This window comes from Dendropsophus ebraccatus, chromosome 8 (genome assembly GCF_027789765.1).
Source record: "Dendropsophus ebraccatus isolate aDenEbr1 chromosome 8, aDenEbr1.pat, whole genome shotgun sequence".
Lineage (NCBI taxonomy): Eukaryota > Metazoa > Chordata > Amphibia > Anura > Hylidae > Dendropsophus > Dendropsophus ebraccatus.
In genome coordinates, this window is record NC_091461.1 from 116,670,850 (window position 1) to 116,685,387 (window position 14,538).

At 46.2% G+C, this 14,538-nt stretch overlaps 1 long non-coding RNA gene across 1 annotated transcript; it reads right to left on the minus strand.

The window, feature by feature from the left end:
- Nucleotides 1-1,359: 1,359 nt before the first annotated feature.
- Nucleotides 1,360-3,304, minus strand: LOC138798851 (uncharacterized). The gene is made up of 3 exons (XR_011364190.1): nt 3,030-3,304; nt 2,092-2,343; nt 1,360-1,525 (listed from the first exon to the last, which is right to left on the minus strand). It is a non-coding gene; the product is annotated as an uncharacterized lncRNA (long non-coding RNA).
- Nucleotides 3,305-14,538: the final 11,234 nt, after the last annotated feature.

Sequence of the window (14,538 nt, forward strand, 5' to 3'; positions counted from 1 at the left end):
GATCAGATTGTGGTCGTACGGCAATAACTATGTGATAAAAGTAAACAAACTGGAAGCGCCGAAAACGCCACAAACTCTGCAAGGCTCATATCCTGAAATGACGCCTATTGTCTACGGAGGGGAACGGAGGACACGGTACAGAATGGACAAAGGAAATTGTTTTTATTCTGCAGATTTCCAGTAATTCTCATAAAATAGAGAAAATTGCTGCCTGTATCTACTGCGCTGTTTGTGCACAATTATTTCTATGTTGCTTTAGTGCAGGGATGGGGAACTATCGCCCCCCAAGAGTCGCTTTGGCTGTCCAGTCATGCTGGGAATTGTAGTTTTGCAACAGCTGGAGGGCCGAAGGTTCCCCATCCCAGATCTAGTGGATGTTAGTGGTGACTGATTGTGAGGTCGGTACAATTGCCGGTTGGTGTGGCACCTCGAGGATGCTTAGGGGCACTTGTCACAGTGTTATGGCGTTACACGGTCTTACACCCACCCTGGGCTATTGGTACCACCATAACACAGAAAGCGAGGAAAGAACACCAGGGGGGCCATCTACTATAAAGAGACTACATGGAGGGGGACATCAACTAATAATAATATAAAAAGACTAAATAGGAGGGCAATCTAATATAGGGGGACTACACTGGGGGCTATCTACTATATGGGGACTACACAAAGGGGGTTTCTACTATAAAAAGACTAAATAAGGGGTAATCTAATATAGGGGACTACCCTGGGGGCCATCTACTATATGGGAACTACACATGGGGCCTTTTACTGTAGGGGACTACACAGGGGGGCCTTCTACTATAGGGGGACTTGGCAGGGGGGCATCTACTATAGGGAGACTACACATGGGACCATCTACTATAGGAGACTACACAGGGGGCCTTCTACTATAGGGGTACTGGGCAGGGGGCCATCTACTATATGGAGACTACACATGGGGCCTTCTACTATAGGGGACTACACAGCAGGCCCTCTACTATAGGGGGAGCACACAGGGGGCCATCTAATATAGGGGAACTACAAAGGGGGACCATCTACTATAGGTAGACCACACAGGGGGCCATCTGATGTAGGGGAATAGGGGAACTACAGAGGGGGGCCATCTAATATAGACAGACTACCCAGGGGGCTATCTACTATAGGAGGATGGCACAGAGAGGGTCACTTACTATATGAGGACTGCACAGATAGGGGCATCTAGAATAGAGTGGCACAAATGGGTGCATCTACTATATGGGGACTACAAGGAGGGAGCCATTTTTCTTGGTGTTTTTCTTTATTATTTCCCATGACACGGGTTTGGTCATTCCCAAGAAACATGGATTGGGGGGGGGGGGGGTAGTTTTTTTCGGACAGCCCATATCCCAGGGTACGTTTAATCCACCATTGTTTGGAGGTGCTAGTGGAAATCTGCCATAATAATGAAGTGTTATATCATCTTCAATCTTCTTAATAGATTTCTGCAAGGAACCAGTATATCGATAAGGACTTTTCGGTCAACGGAAATTTTTCAACCTGGTATCTGTAATGTATAATTAAATCCACATCAATAGATTTTCATATGTTCTCAAAACAACCATTACGTCCATGCTATAACAACTCCGTCATGTAGTGGATGTGCCCCAAAAGTCATCGATCATGTTGGATACAAAGTATACACGGCCATAAATCAATAGTAAGCCTATGTAATGCATCATTAATGTTCAAAAGACCTCTGATGCCTCCCCTCCATTACTGTCAGTGCTACAGAGCGTACGGCAAGAATCATTAATGGTAGGCGGCATGGGGGACTGAGGATGCCTTGAGGATACCTACACCATTGTAGCGTATAGAGAGCATTGATGCCTGGAAGAGGGAAATGTAGAGAAGGAAAATGAAAAGCCATATGAGCTCGGTAAGTATGCAACTCAAGGAGGTTATATTGTGAAATAAGTCCCCCATGATGCAGCGGCCGAAGCAACGACTTTACCCTCCAGGGTACACCTAGTACACCATGTCTGATAGATGGTAATGGGGTGCCCGTGGTGTTCCATGTTCAATAACACAGCCAGATACCACTTGTAGCATGACAAATGAATGGCTCTTTACCATGGTAGACTTGACAGTAGACAAACAACTTCACAGTGGTTTCTTAAGTCCCATTCTCTGGTTTGTGGTAGTGCTATTGTGCAGAGGAGGAGGTACCCCCGTGAGCCGAGTGGCAGGAAAATGGATGAGGGAAGACGAGTCATAAAATGTACTCCTTTAGCCTTGTGCAATGTAGTTAGGAATGACAACTGTCTACCGGTACTGGTTGGTAGTGATAAGCCAACATCCCGATGTTTGGGTCAGATCCCGAACCTGAACATAAAAAAATAATCGTGATCAGTTTGTGTTCGCCAAACATTCACAAACAAATAACGGACGTACAGTACTGTATGTTTCAGTCTACGCACATGCGTACAGATCATCAGGCGCTAAGCATAAATTACGCAGTTGCATACGTTTTGGTCTACGCACATGCATACAGATTATCAGGTACATAGCGTAAATCGTGCAGTTGCGCACATCGTGAGATAAACGTTCACAAGTTTGAATATGTTCGAAAATGATCGTTATAACCATTCCGATCATCGTTGAACACGAACAATTAGCGTCATGTTCGTACGAACGTATGAACATTTTCGCTCATGACTACTGGTTGGCTCATACTTTTAGGACTTTAAGAAGATTGATGAACCAACGGTGGGTGGAGAGCTACAATGTCCAGTAGCTGGATGAAGTATTGTGTGGAGACATGACAGGATAGGGGGCAAATATGAGATCTCAGGGGGTCCGACCTCCCTGCTAGATCTTCTCTCTCTGGTGGCTCCATAGAAAATGAATGGAGCTGCAGGTCACATGCTGACCCTCAACTCCATTTATAACAAAGGAGCCCATCTAGAGATCCCTGGTGGCATAGAGGTCGGACCCCCGCAATCCTTTAAATAGGAAAAACCCTTTAAGATTTATTCCTTCTCGGAGGCAAGAAATGTTCTGTAGCTCACCATCCCCTTAGTATGGATTGTAGGATTTCCCAGTAGAGTCTGTGAGTCATCTCCTTACACATCACCATTGCTTGAGACTAGTGTTGAGCGGACCTGTGAAACTGCTTGGCTTTGGCAACATTCTCCAAACCTGAATGCCCGGCATTGGATTCCCAGTGGCTCAGAATTTGGATGCCGCCCTAGGGCTGCCAAAAAAACATGGATACAGCCTATGGCCAGATCCATGTTTCCCAGGACCCCCTAGGGCGGCATCCAACTTCTGCAGCTGTGGGAAATTAAACACTAAGACAGAGATTTATCAAACATGGTGTAAAGTGACACTGGCTCAGTTGCCCCTAGCAACCAATCAGATTCCACCTTTCATTCCTCACAGACTCTTTGGAAAATGAAAGGTGGAATCTGATTGGTTGCTAGGGGCAACTGGGCCAGTGTCACTTTACACCATGTTTGATAAATCTCCCCCTGAGTGTTAAGATTTGGAGAATGTTGCAGAACAGTTTTCCCACTCTTGTCAAGAGTTTAAATTAAAGGGGTTATCCAGTGCTACAAAAACATGGCCACTTTCTTTCAGAGACAACACGACTCTGGCCATGTTTTTGTAGCGCTGGATAACCCCTTTAAGGCTGGCTTGGCTAGCTAACACTGCTGGATATGCTGCGCTCAGCCTGATGGCTAGCTCTACAGTGCACACGCTAGCTGCATGACTAGCACATGGACAGAACAGGACTGGACTAAATCAGATGCTTTCAATCTGTTAGGGGAATTCTGGGATAGAGAAATTCCACCCACAGGTTCTGGTAAATAGGGAAATAGTTAATTGAAGTCTATGGGGCCTTCGCATAAGCACTTACAAGTTGTAGCATTAGTTCGTTGGCAGAAAATAAGGAAACAACTGCACAATCTGTTCACTTATAAAGGAACAGAAAGCGTTGTGCATAGAGATGGTGCAGGAATTATGAGACACTGCAACAACACTGCAACCATATGACAACCCAATACCAATCTCTACTGGAATACTACAGATATAGAGAGAGTGAGTAACTTACCTGTACTGGATCCTGTGCTGAGGGTCCTATTCCATGGGCCGATGGGGGCCCGATCAATAATGTAAATGAGCTCTGATTTGCTAGATCGGCGCTCGTTTACTGGGCCTTTTCCACAGCCAGATAATCGTTAGAGAGGGCTGCAGGGACATCGTTACCGATGTCCTTGCAGCCCTTGTTTAAACCGCATACATTACCTAACCATGCTGCAGGTCTTCTCCTGCGCTCCTTCTCCGACCCACGTGCAGCAGCTTCCGTGCGGCATGTCTGAGCTGGCAGACCGCTCAGCCAATCACTGGCCGCGCCGTTCCTGGACAGTGATTGGCTGAGAGGTCTTTCAGCTCAGACAGGCCGCTCCGAAGCTGCTGCTGTGCGCGGGAACGGGAGAGAAGGAGCGCAGGAGAAGACCTGCAACATGGTTAGGTAATGTATGCTGTTTGTGAAATCGTCGGTCGCCTGCCGCGCACTGCTATTCCACATAGCGATGCGCGGTCGGTAATGTGACATGATCAATGACATGATCATCGGCTGATCGTTGTCTCTATTCCACGGAGCGAGAATCGGCTGAATTGGGCCGATTCGGACGATTATCGCTCCACACATACTGTATGCCCAGCATGCTCCAAATCCGGCCCAAGCTCCGCCGTCTCTGTGGTCAGCCCTGACTCCTTTAGCTGCTGTTCCCCAGTACTGCATAGTAATCTGTCCCCCTCCATTATAGAAGCCTAGGTAAGCCATGAGAGGCGGGTCTGACAACAAGCTTGTTGACTGTTTTCCATGACAACTAGTAGAATTTTGAATGCAGCTCTGGAGTATACATTATTTCAAGCTTTAAATCAGAATACTTAATTCTAAAGGTCGTGCCAATGTGTAGTTACATTTTCATGTGTACCTCACCTCTTTTGTATACAGAGGGTAGGTTGCAGTAGGGTTGTCTTGTGATAGTCCTAGCATTACAGTGCTAGAACCTGGGCCTACTGGAGCCTGGTATAAGAGCTTCTTCTGGCATGAGCCCAACCTGGTTCATTAGCTGATACCTTGTTGTTCTGTTTTTACCTTTTTCACAGAAAAGAGGACTAGGGCTTGTTTTTGGAGTTGGCCTTATTTTCAGAGAAACACGGTATGCCCCTACACTGTTGTCCCACGCTATATGGTAGTTATCCACCATACTGTATGTCTTACTGTTGTTAGGATTCTATACTGTAAGTTCCCTTGTAGTCAGGCCTCCATACTATATACCTCCCTACCCCCTCTGCAGGTTGCAGGTAGTCCCCATACTGTATACCCCCTGGCCCCCGAACACCCCCCCCCTTCGAAGTTGTTCCCCCATACTGTATACTTCCCCCTCTGCAGGTAGTCCCCATACTGTATACCTCCCTCCTCCTATGTAGTTGTTCCCCCATATTGTATACCTCCCCCTCTGCAGGTAGTCCCCATACTGTATACCTCCCTCCTCCTATGCAATTCTTCCCCCATACTATATACCTACCTCCTCCTGTGTAGTTGTTCCCCATACTTTATACATCCCCCTCTGCTGGTAGTCCTCATACTGTATATGCAAAAGAACACTGCAGAGACACCATCACGTGTCTCGATGTCAGTGAACTAGCCAGACCTTTCTCCGGGAAGGAACAACCTAGCCAAGGAATGTCTCCAATCAAGGAAACCACCCAAGCAAGGTATCCATCCACAGACAGCTGTTTCAGGGTATTTGCCCCTCATCAATGCGGAGTTGGTTTCTCAGTGAGCTAAAACTGCATGCATCTCCCCTCTGCAGGTAGTCCCCATACTGTATACATCCCCCCTCTGCAGGTAGTCCCCATACTGTATACATCCCCCCTCTGCAGGTAGTCCCCATACAGTATACATCCGCCCTCTGAAGGTAGTCCTCATACTGTATACCTTCCACCCCCTCTATAGTTGGTCCATGTACCCTCTGTCCCCCCATATATAATGTCCCCTACTGTGCACCTTCTTACCCCTTCTGCCTCCCCTGCAGCTTGTGCAGGTGGGGGGCGGAGCATAACACATCTGGCCCTGATTGGCTGATGCTCATCCACTCAGTGTCAGGGATCTGGTCAGGTGACTGTAACTAGGGTTTATATTCCAAGCCTTCTGCAAAAAGCCTGAAAAATGAAGCCAGGTCTTATTATCAGAATACATTTACCAAGAGCAGAGTAACAAATCATTGATGTACAAGGGGCCCACACACCTGTCTACATACCAGGACCACCCCATGTTCACTATTCATTCCTGAGGCCTTATTCATGTACAGAGCCTACCTATAATGCATTTCTTGGCCAGTCCAGGTTTTGGATGCCCACCATGCCCACGCATTACCGTAACCTGCTGTTATTATTAGCCCGGACTCGGCCCAGCAGATACGTAGATCGTGGTCTCACACACAAGTGTTCAGTGTCCTCGCACTCAGCGCCTCCGGCTCAGTGGGTGTAATACCAGGCTCCCGGCCAGACCTCTCCGCAGTCATGGAGAGAGTTCCCATAGCTCTGAAGACTCTGGGGATGAGGAGCATTAATATCACCGCTTCCTGTAAATCTGAATTACGGTCAATGTCTGGTGATATTTCACGTCATATTATATATGAATACATATCGGTTTTAGTGACTTCGGCGCAAGGTTATCCGACTCGGTTATGACCCCTCTGCAATGGATTCAATGTATTAGAACTACGTCTTGTATATACTGCATGCTCTGACTATGACGCCAGCAGATTATAATCTATATATTATATCTTACCCCAGAGGATTTGTAAGGAAAATTGGAACTAGATGAGCTCTATAAACGTCCACCCGGCAATGCTACAAATGTAGAGAATGATTTTATATATGTCCCCTGCCGGATCATCATATGAGTCCCCCGTCCCCTACAAAACCTTGAGAGAGAAAAATAGTGAGTTCATGCTATAATGGTCAGAGACTCATTTTTCTGTATATATACAGTATAGGCACCTTCCTATAAGATGGTTATACTGCAGAGTTTCTGCACCGGACTTGAGCAAAATCTTCAGTTAAAGGGAACCTGTCACCGCTCCTGACCTGTCTGTTTTAGTAAATCCTTAAATTCCCCATGAAATAACAATTCTGGGTCACCTATCCTTATAGCTGTGTGATGTGCCGCTCCTCTGTTATTCTTATCAATAACCAACTGGGTGTTACCAATTGGGGGTGTGTCCCTACACTGTCTAACACTATCCAATCAGAGCTCCCAGTATTAGACACTGCAGGGACACGCCCCCAGCTGGTAGCACCCACATGGCTATGGAATCATACATTTCTTGTAGGAATAACGGAGGAGCGGCACATCACACAGCTTTAAGAATAGGTGATCCAGAATTGTTATTTCATGGGGAATACAAGGATTTACTAACACAGACAGGTCAGGAGTGGGGACAGGTTTCCTTTAAGATGGAATACTGTGCACCAAAAATCCTTGTAAAATTGCAGCCACCTAAGGGTACTATGACACACAAGCAATTATTGGCCGTACTTGGCCGATTACAAGTTGATAATCGTTTAGTGTATTAGATCAATCAATGATTAGCCGACATGCATGATGTTGCCTTATTGCTGATTTAAAACATGACCTAAAATCCGGATAACAATAGCAATGGTCACCGCTCTCTCCTATGGGCCCCCAGGGTGAGCTAAAGATTGTCTGAGCAGTACCTGTGTCTGTGGTGACTCAAAGAGCAAGATGGATTTGGTAAACTCAGAAAACCCACACATTCGGGAGGTCACAAGAAGTCAAATAAACATTCAGGCTGGGTTCACACACAGTATATTTCAGGCAGTGTTTGGTCCTCATGTCAGGTCCTTATAGCAACCAAAACCAGGAGTGGATTGAAAGCACAGAAAGGATCTGTTCACATAATGTTGTAATTGAGAGGATGGCCGTCATTTAATGGGAAATATTTGCTGTTATTTTAAAACAACGGCCATTGTATTAAAATAATGGCCGTTATTTACCGTTATATGGCGGTCATCCACTCAATTTCAACATTGTGTGAACAGATCCTTTCTGTGTTTTTAATCCACTCCTGGTTTTGGTTGCTATGAGGACCACAATACTGACTGAAATATACGTAGTGTGAACCCAGCCTCAATCTGTATAATAATGTAAGAGTAATCATTGTAAACCACAGGTGTCAGACACGCCACGATCCATCTCCTGAAGAATGACAACTCCCATCATGCTTGAACAGACAAAGCTGTAGCTGTCAGACATGATGGGGATTGTGGTTTTGCAACTGGGCGGCATGTTTGACCCCCCCCCCCCCCCCCCCCCCCCAGGATCTGTACATGTGCGTTTAGTTACTGCGGGGGATAATATAAATTATCAAGGAAATTGCGCATTTTGGGTGGTCTTTTACTGAAATCCTTTACTTTATGCTGTCATTATAACCACTTTGTGTTGAAACGGCTGATGAGATTATTTATACACGTTTCTATCGGCACCAAAAACTCCTCAGACATGTGTTAGTGTTAATGTAGTAAAAGTGTACTGTGCCATAGAGCTGCTATAAAAGAAGATTGTATAACACAAGATACTGTAATTGCCTCTATTGACATAGACAAGTCTGGTTTGTCTCACCTTTGCTGTGTAGACTGGGACAAGGTCAGCAGAGTCATCTCCCTATCATTAGAGGGTGGGGTCAGCAGAGTCATCTCACTACTATTAGAGGACGGGGTCAGCAGAGTCATCCTACTATCAATATAGATCGGGGTAAGCAGAGTCATCTCATTATCATTACAGAGAGGGGTCAGCACAGTCATCTCATTATCATTAGAGGGCGGGGTCAGCAGAGACATCTCATTATTATTAGAGGGAGGGGTTAGCAGAGTCATCTCATTATCAACAGAGGGAGGGGTCAGCAGAATCATCTCATTATCACGAGAGGGAGGGGTCAGCACAGTCATTTCATTATCATTAGAGGGAGGAGTCAGCAGAGTCATCTGATCATTCCAGGGAGGGGTCAGCACAGTCATCTCATTATCATTAGAAGGAGGAGTCAGCAGAGTCATCTCATTATCATTAGAGGGAGGAGTCAGCAGAGTCATCTCATTATCATTCCAGGGAGGGGTCAGCACAGTCATCTCATTATCATTCCAGGGAGGGGTCAGCACAGTCATCTCATTATCATTAGAAGGAGGGGTTAGCAGAGTCATCTCATTATCATCAGAGGGAGGGGTCAGCAGAGTCATCTCATTATCATCAGAGGGAGGGGTCAGCAGAGTCATCTCATTATTATTGGAAGGTGTGCAATGTAACTTCTTAAAGGGATTATCTGAGGATGAAAAAAATTACATATGGGGGTTGTAAAAATAAGGATAGGCCTACACAGCGACATGTGTTGAGTAACAGCAAAAAGTCATGTGACCAAAATATAGAAGCCGCAAACAGGTTGCGTTGAGGACAACGTTTGCAACTTGGGACCCTTGACTGAAAATCCATCACAGTTTGGTTTTGTGTAACTATTGTGTTGCAGTCGCATCAGGTTGTAGGTTGTATCATGAACATATTGATAATTATTAGATACTCATAGCAATCTTCACGTCACGCTACCAAAGCCGCCTAAAAAAAAGTGATACTGACTGGTCCTTATTGTCATTGCTTCTTCCTGGTCCCTGTAATGCCTCATCAGTGCAAGGACTGCCCCATTCACTGGCCATAGCAGTGTCATAAAGTCAGAGTCAATGAAAGGTCCAGTAGACATTGGGTTTGCAGCTGTGGGGGTTGAGGGTAGATGAGTATCACTTAAAAGTAAAAAATTTTACACCACATATTGAGTTATCCATCTATTTGTGCAGTTCTCACCATGATACAGAGCTGAGAGACCCCCTTTAAGATCCTTTTACAGGCCTTTAGAATCCAATGGCCTAGAGTTCCCAGCTAATGTTTAACCCATGGAAATGAAATCATCCATATTTATCACAAACATCATGGCAGACGACAGGAGACATAAATATAGCAAATTGGCAAATTAGAAGAAATTACTAATACAGCTAATCACAGAACGGAGAATCATCTGTGTGCGGCAAAGCAAAATGAGAAATTATATCCTCGAGATCAAGGTGACATCTCTGAGGCTGAAGACATTTATATCCCAGTCGTCATGCCAACTCTTGTTGTCCTTCACGCAATATGGAAACTGAGACGTTATCACACAAAAGAAGCGTAAAACTTCAATACACCCCTCGAAATATCAGTTTAGGCCTTAATGAGACCCATTAATAGGTGTATTTGTACCGTAGAGGTGATGACCTATCCCACGGAAAGGTCAAAGCTAAATTGATAGGGGTCACATCTTAATTATTGGAAGTTCTTAGAGGGCTTAGAGGGCTAATTTGACAACCGGAAGTACTGCTATATTGGTTGTCACCTTTGAACGTTCTTGTATGATAGTTGTGTGTGCGTATTTGGTTTGATCACGTCATTGCATGATTAGTAGAGATGAGAGCAACTGAAGCAGGATAAGTATATGTATACGTCTGTAGTGACTGCTTTGTGTCAATGTATGTCCCCCAATTCGTAAGGTGCTGCGGAATCTGTTGGCGCTATATAAATAAAAATTATTCTTAAAAAATATTAATATTATTATCTAGTTTTTACAGAGTTGCAGACTAGGCAACTGCACAGGGGTCAGTGAGGACATGATCCAAGCTGTAGTCTTAGGAACACTTTTCTTGGCTCTCACTTCTAGTAATCTGGAAGAAATGGTATAAACTGTAGATAAGAATTTACCTCTGACTGGAAAACAGGATATCAAGGCCCTTGATGAAGACTGGCGAGCCCTCGAAACATGTTGTGTGTAAATCTTAAAGATACATTCCCACCTCAACTAACATAGTTATACTTGTAGGGCTCATCACTACAGGGAGAGGGGCTAAACCTGCCACCAGACACCTCAGACCCAAGAACAAAAAGATTATCCATGGATGTAGACATCAAATATATTCAACCCTCAGAGGCCAGCCCCCCTCCCTGTCAGTGCTCACAGACCAACTGTCCTTCCCAGGACAGCGCCAAGAGCAGCTCTCACACAGCATCTTTCTTAGGACGCTGTGTGCCATCCCTGGGGGGGATAAGTGGTCTGTGAGTGCCGTCCGGGAGGGGGCTGGCGTGATTGCTGCGCCTCTGAGCGCTGTCCCAGGGAAAGGGGGGAAGCCAGTCTGAGCACCATGCCATGGAGGAAGGCCACACTCTGCCAGGGGGGCCCGGGCCCCCCTGCTGCACAGGCCCCATAGCAGTTGCGTGGTCTGCTTCCATGGTAGCTATGCCACTGCCAACCTTTATCTTTCCCCAGCAGACTAGATGGACCAAGTGACCTTTTCTGCCAACACTCCTCTATGTCTCCATGTTGTCAGGAGGCCACCATACACAAAAGATGGTCAGCCCATCCTGGCACAATTCTCTGGCCACAAAATGGTGGGTCAAGGGTAGCTCCTTTAATTTTACCCAGAAACCAATTTCCAATAGATGAACCTAGTGTGTCTATCAGGAATGATCTTCATATGTTGTTTAGTTGGTTCTGTATTCTGTATCTGGAGCCGTGTATCTTGTCTGCGAGGAGTCGAGTGTCCTGTAAACTGATCTATTTTTTTATCTTCTAAGCCGTGTCTGAGATTGTCACTTACTAAATATATCCGTCAACTCCTCGTCATGAGGGATTCTAGATGCGGAATCAGATATCTGGACACGCACTAGGAAAACTGAGATTCACCCCACGACCTGCCCTTTGACAGTTTATACTATAATAGGATTGGCAGATCTTGCTCATAGGCTCATCAATGGTCTGTTTGTGGCCTAGTGATAATGTGCCGGGTGTTATCACGGGAAACCCAAAATGCATTGCTGTATTCATTATACAGTTAACAAATTGTAATGCTCACCCTTGGGCCTCCATGTACATTGACTTCCCATGGTTCGGTGCTATCTTCTTTGATAGAAATAGTTTAGAATATTGAAGGGTACACTGATGAGCATTGTGATGTTGGACTGGTGCATCGCCTTACAGATAGGTACTAAGAGAAGCTTATTAAAAGGTGCATTTATGTTTCCAAGCACCCAAGTGTAGCGTAAAGTAGACTTTGCGGGTAGTCTGTGAAATTTACTAAGTCTTAAAGGAGAAGTCTGGCCCCGAGAAGGATGTGACAGGCGAGAGGGGAGAACACAGCATTGATGAATTGCTTACCTCTCCCTGTGCCAGCGATGTGCCATCTGACTGGCCCGGGGACCCTTACCAGAAGGCATTTTCTGGAACTGGAACCGACTAATGGACAGCCCGGTCAGTCAATAAGTGACTGTAGCGACGTCTGGCTCCAGTCACTGACTTACTGAGCGGGCGGTCCATCAGTTGGGTTGTGACTTCAGCTCTGGTGGAGATCCTGGAGCCTGGTGGAGGTCCTGGAGCATCCAGCACCATTTAATGACTGGCTGAGCGAGCTGTTTATCAGCCAGGTCGCGATGTCCGCTCTGGTGGAGATCAGGTGCTGAAAAGGCATGGGGGGAGGTGAGTTATTACCGGTCAGCAGGGCACCCAGAGACCCAGCAGGAGGACATCAGGGGAGCGTAGAGAGGTAAGTGTGGAGAGTGAGGAGAGGTAAGCATAACATCTTTATTATTTTCTATATACCAATGCTGGAGTACCCCTATAAAACAATGGCTGCATGGACATCACTAACAATGTCCTAGCAGCACTGGCCACATGTTAATCGGACTATGTAATAGGCTCGATACGTGAGGACCGATCTAGCAGATCAGCTCCTACTTAGCCTGCAGGTCAAGTCCTCTAATACAGCCCCTAGCGCTTTCCATTACAGGAGCATCAGTATTAAAGGGGTTATCCAGTGTGGGGGCACTTTTTTGGGGGGACCGGGGAGGAGGTGGCTGAAATAAAAGACATCCACTTACCTCCCCGGTTCCAGCGGCGGGTCTGGCATCACGGTGCTCCGGTGCCCGGTTCCCGGCCGCTTCCGGGTGTCTGACGCCGCCCGAGAAGCTACGACTCATTGAAGGAGGCGGAATCCGAGCGGACTTCAAACGGATCCCACCTCCTTCACTGAGTGGCTGAGTGGCCCTGAGACGTAGCGTCTCGGCGGCGTCAGACACCCGGAAGCGGCCGGGAACCAGGCATCGGAGCGCCGTGATGGGGGACCCGCCGCTGGAACTGGGGAGGTAAGTGGACATCTTTTATTTCAGCCACCTCCTCCCCGGTCCCCTAAAAAGTGCCCCCGCGCTGGAGCACCCCTTTAAGCACCAGAATAAGGCAGGCAGACTGCAGCAGCATCTCCCTCCTCCCCCCACCCTCTCCTCTCCCCTTTGTCCCTCAGTTACTGTGTTAGCAAAGAAAACACAAAGAACAAACTACAGGGAAAAGAATAAGATATCTTACAGAGTTTACTTTATTCACATGTTTTCCCGATGCCTTCGCCCATGTATTATACTAATAGCAATAATGGTAGACATCTCTGAAACCTCTATCTTCTACCATTTTAAAACTGAAGAAAAGTCCAATTTGCTGTACTATTCTTCTAGGGAAGCTGCGCTGAACGGCCATTATAGTATTTTTACCATTGTCTTCTACGGAGTAGAGAAGACATAAGGAATGCTGGTGTAATTGTAGTCTTTACATTGCTTTGTGTCGCACGGCATGGAACCCATTCTGATGGTAAAAACCATCCGTGATTAAGAGATTTACTGGTATTTATATATTGTCAGCATATCCCGCTGCTCTTTTCTCTATTGCACACACAAAACTTCCTGCAAGATTGTCAACTAATTTGGCCTTAGGCTATGTTCAGACGCTGAATGAGCCCGGCCATTGCGTGACCCAGCCGGTCCCATCCATGCGCGTTCCCTTTAGAATTCTCCACTGCACACAATGGAGCGTGCAGCCGGAGCTCTTCGCTCCATAGTGTGCACTGACAGGGTTTTCTGCGGCCGATATTCTTTGAAGTATGTTGCGGCGCCGCTAGGGATCCCGGACGCAGTGTATACTATGTGTATACACTCCAGTCGGGATTCCCTTAGCCTGCAGCACAACGTAAGTACCTTAACAACGGCCTTGATTACCGCGGCACTTACGCTGTGTGAACATAGCCTTACAGCAAATTTACCAGCAGGGACTTAACATCTACATTTTTTAGGATTTGTCCGGCTGATTACCAATCACTTTTCCATGACATTATTATAGCATCAATGATGTAGATAAGTCCCCCAAACGAATGAACAAAATGATTGGCCCCCATGCTCTCATTACTAATAGACAGCACTGGAAGTGTTAAAGTGATATCCTACTCAAACATAAATGTTGCTGCCCATGGTGAGAATAACATTTCCTTCCATACTTGTTATTATTTATTTAGTCTCCTTCCCCAGTCCTCAGCTGCTGCTTTCTGCTGAAGACACAAAAATCCATGTGTGAGTTTTTCTCTCAGTCCCCCCTC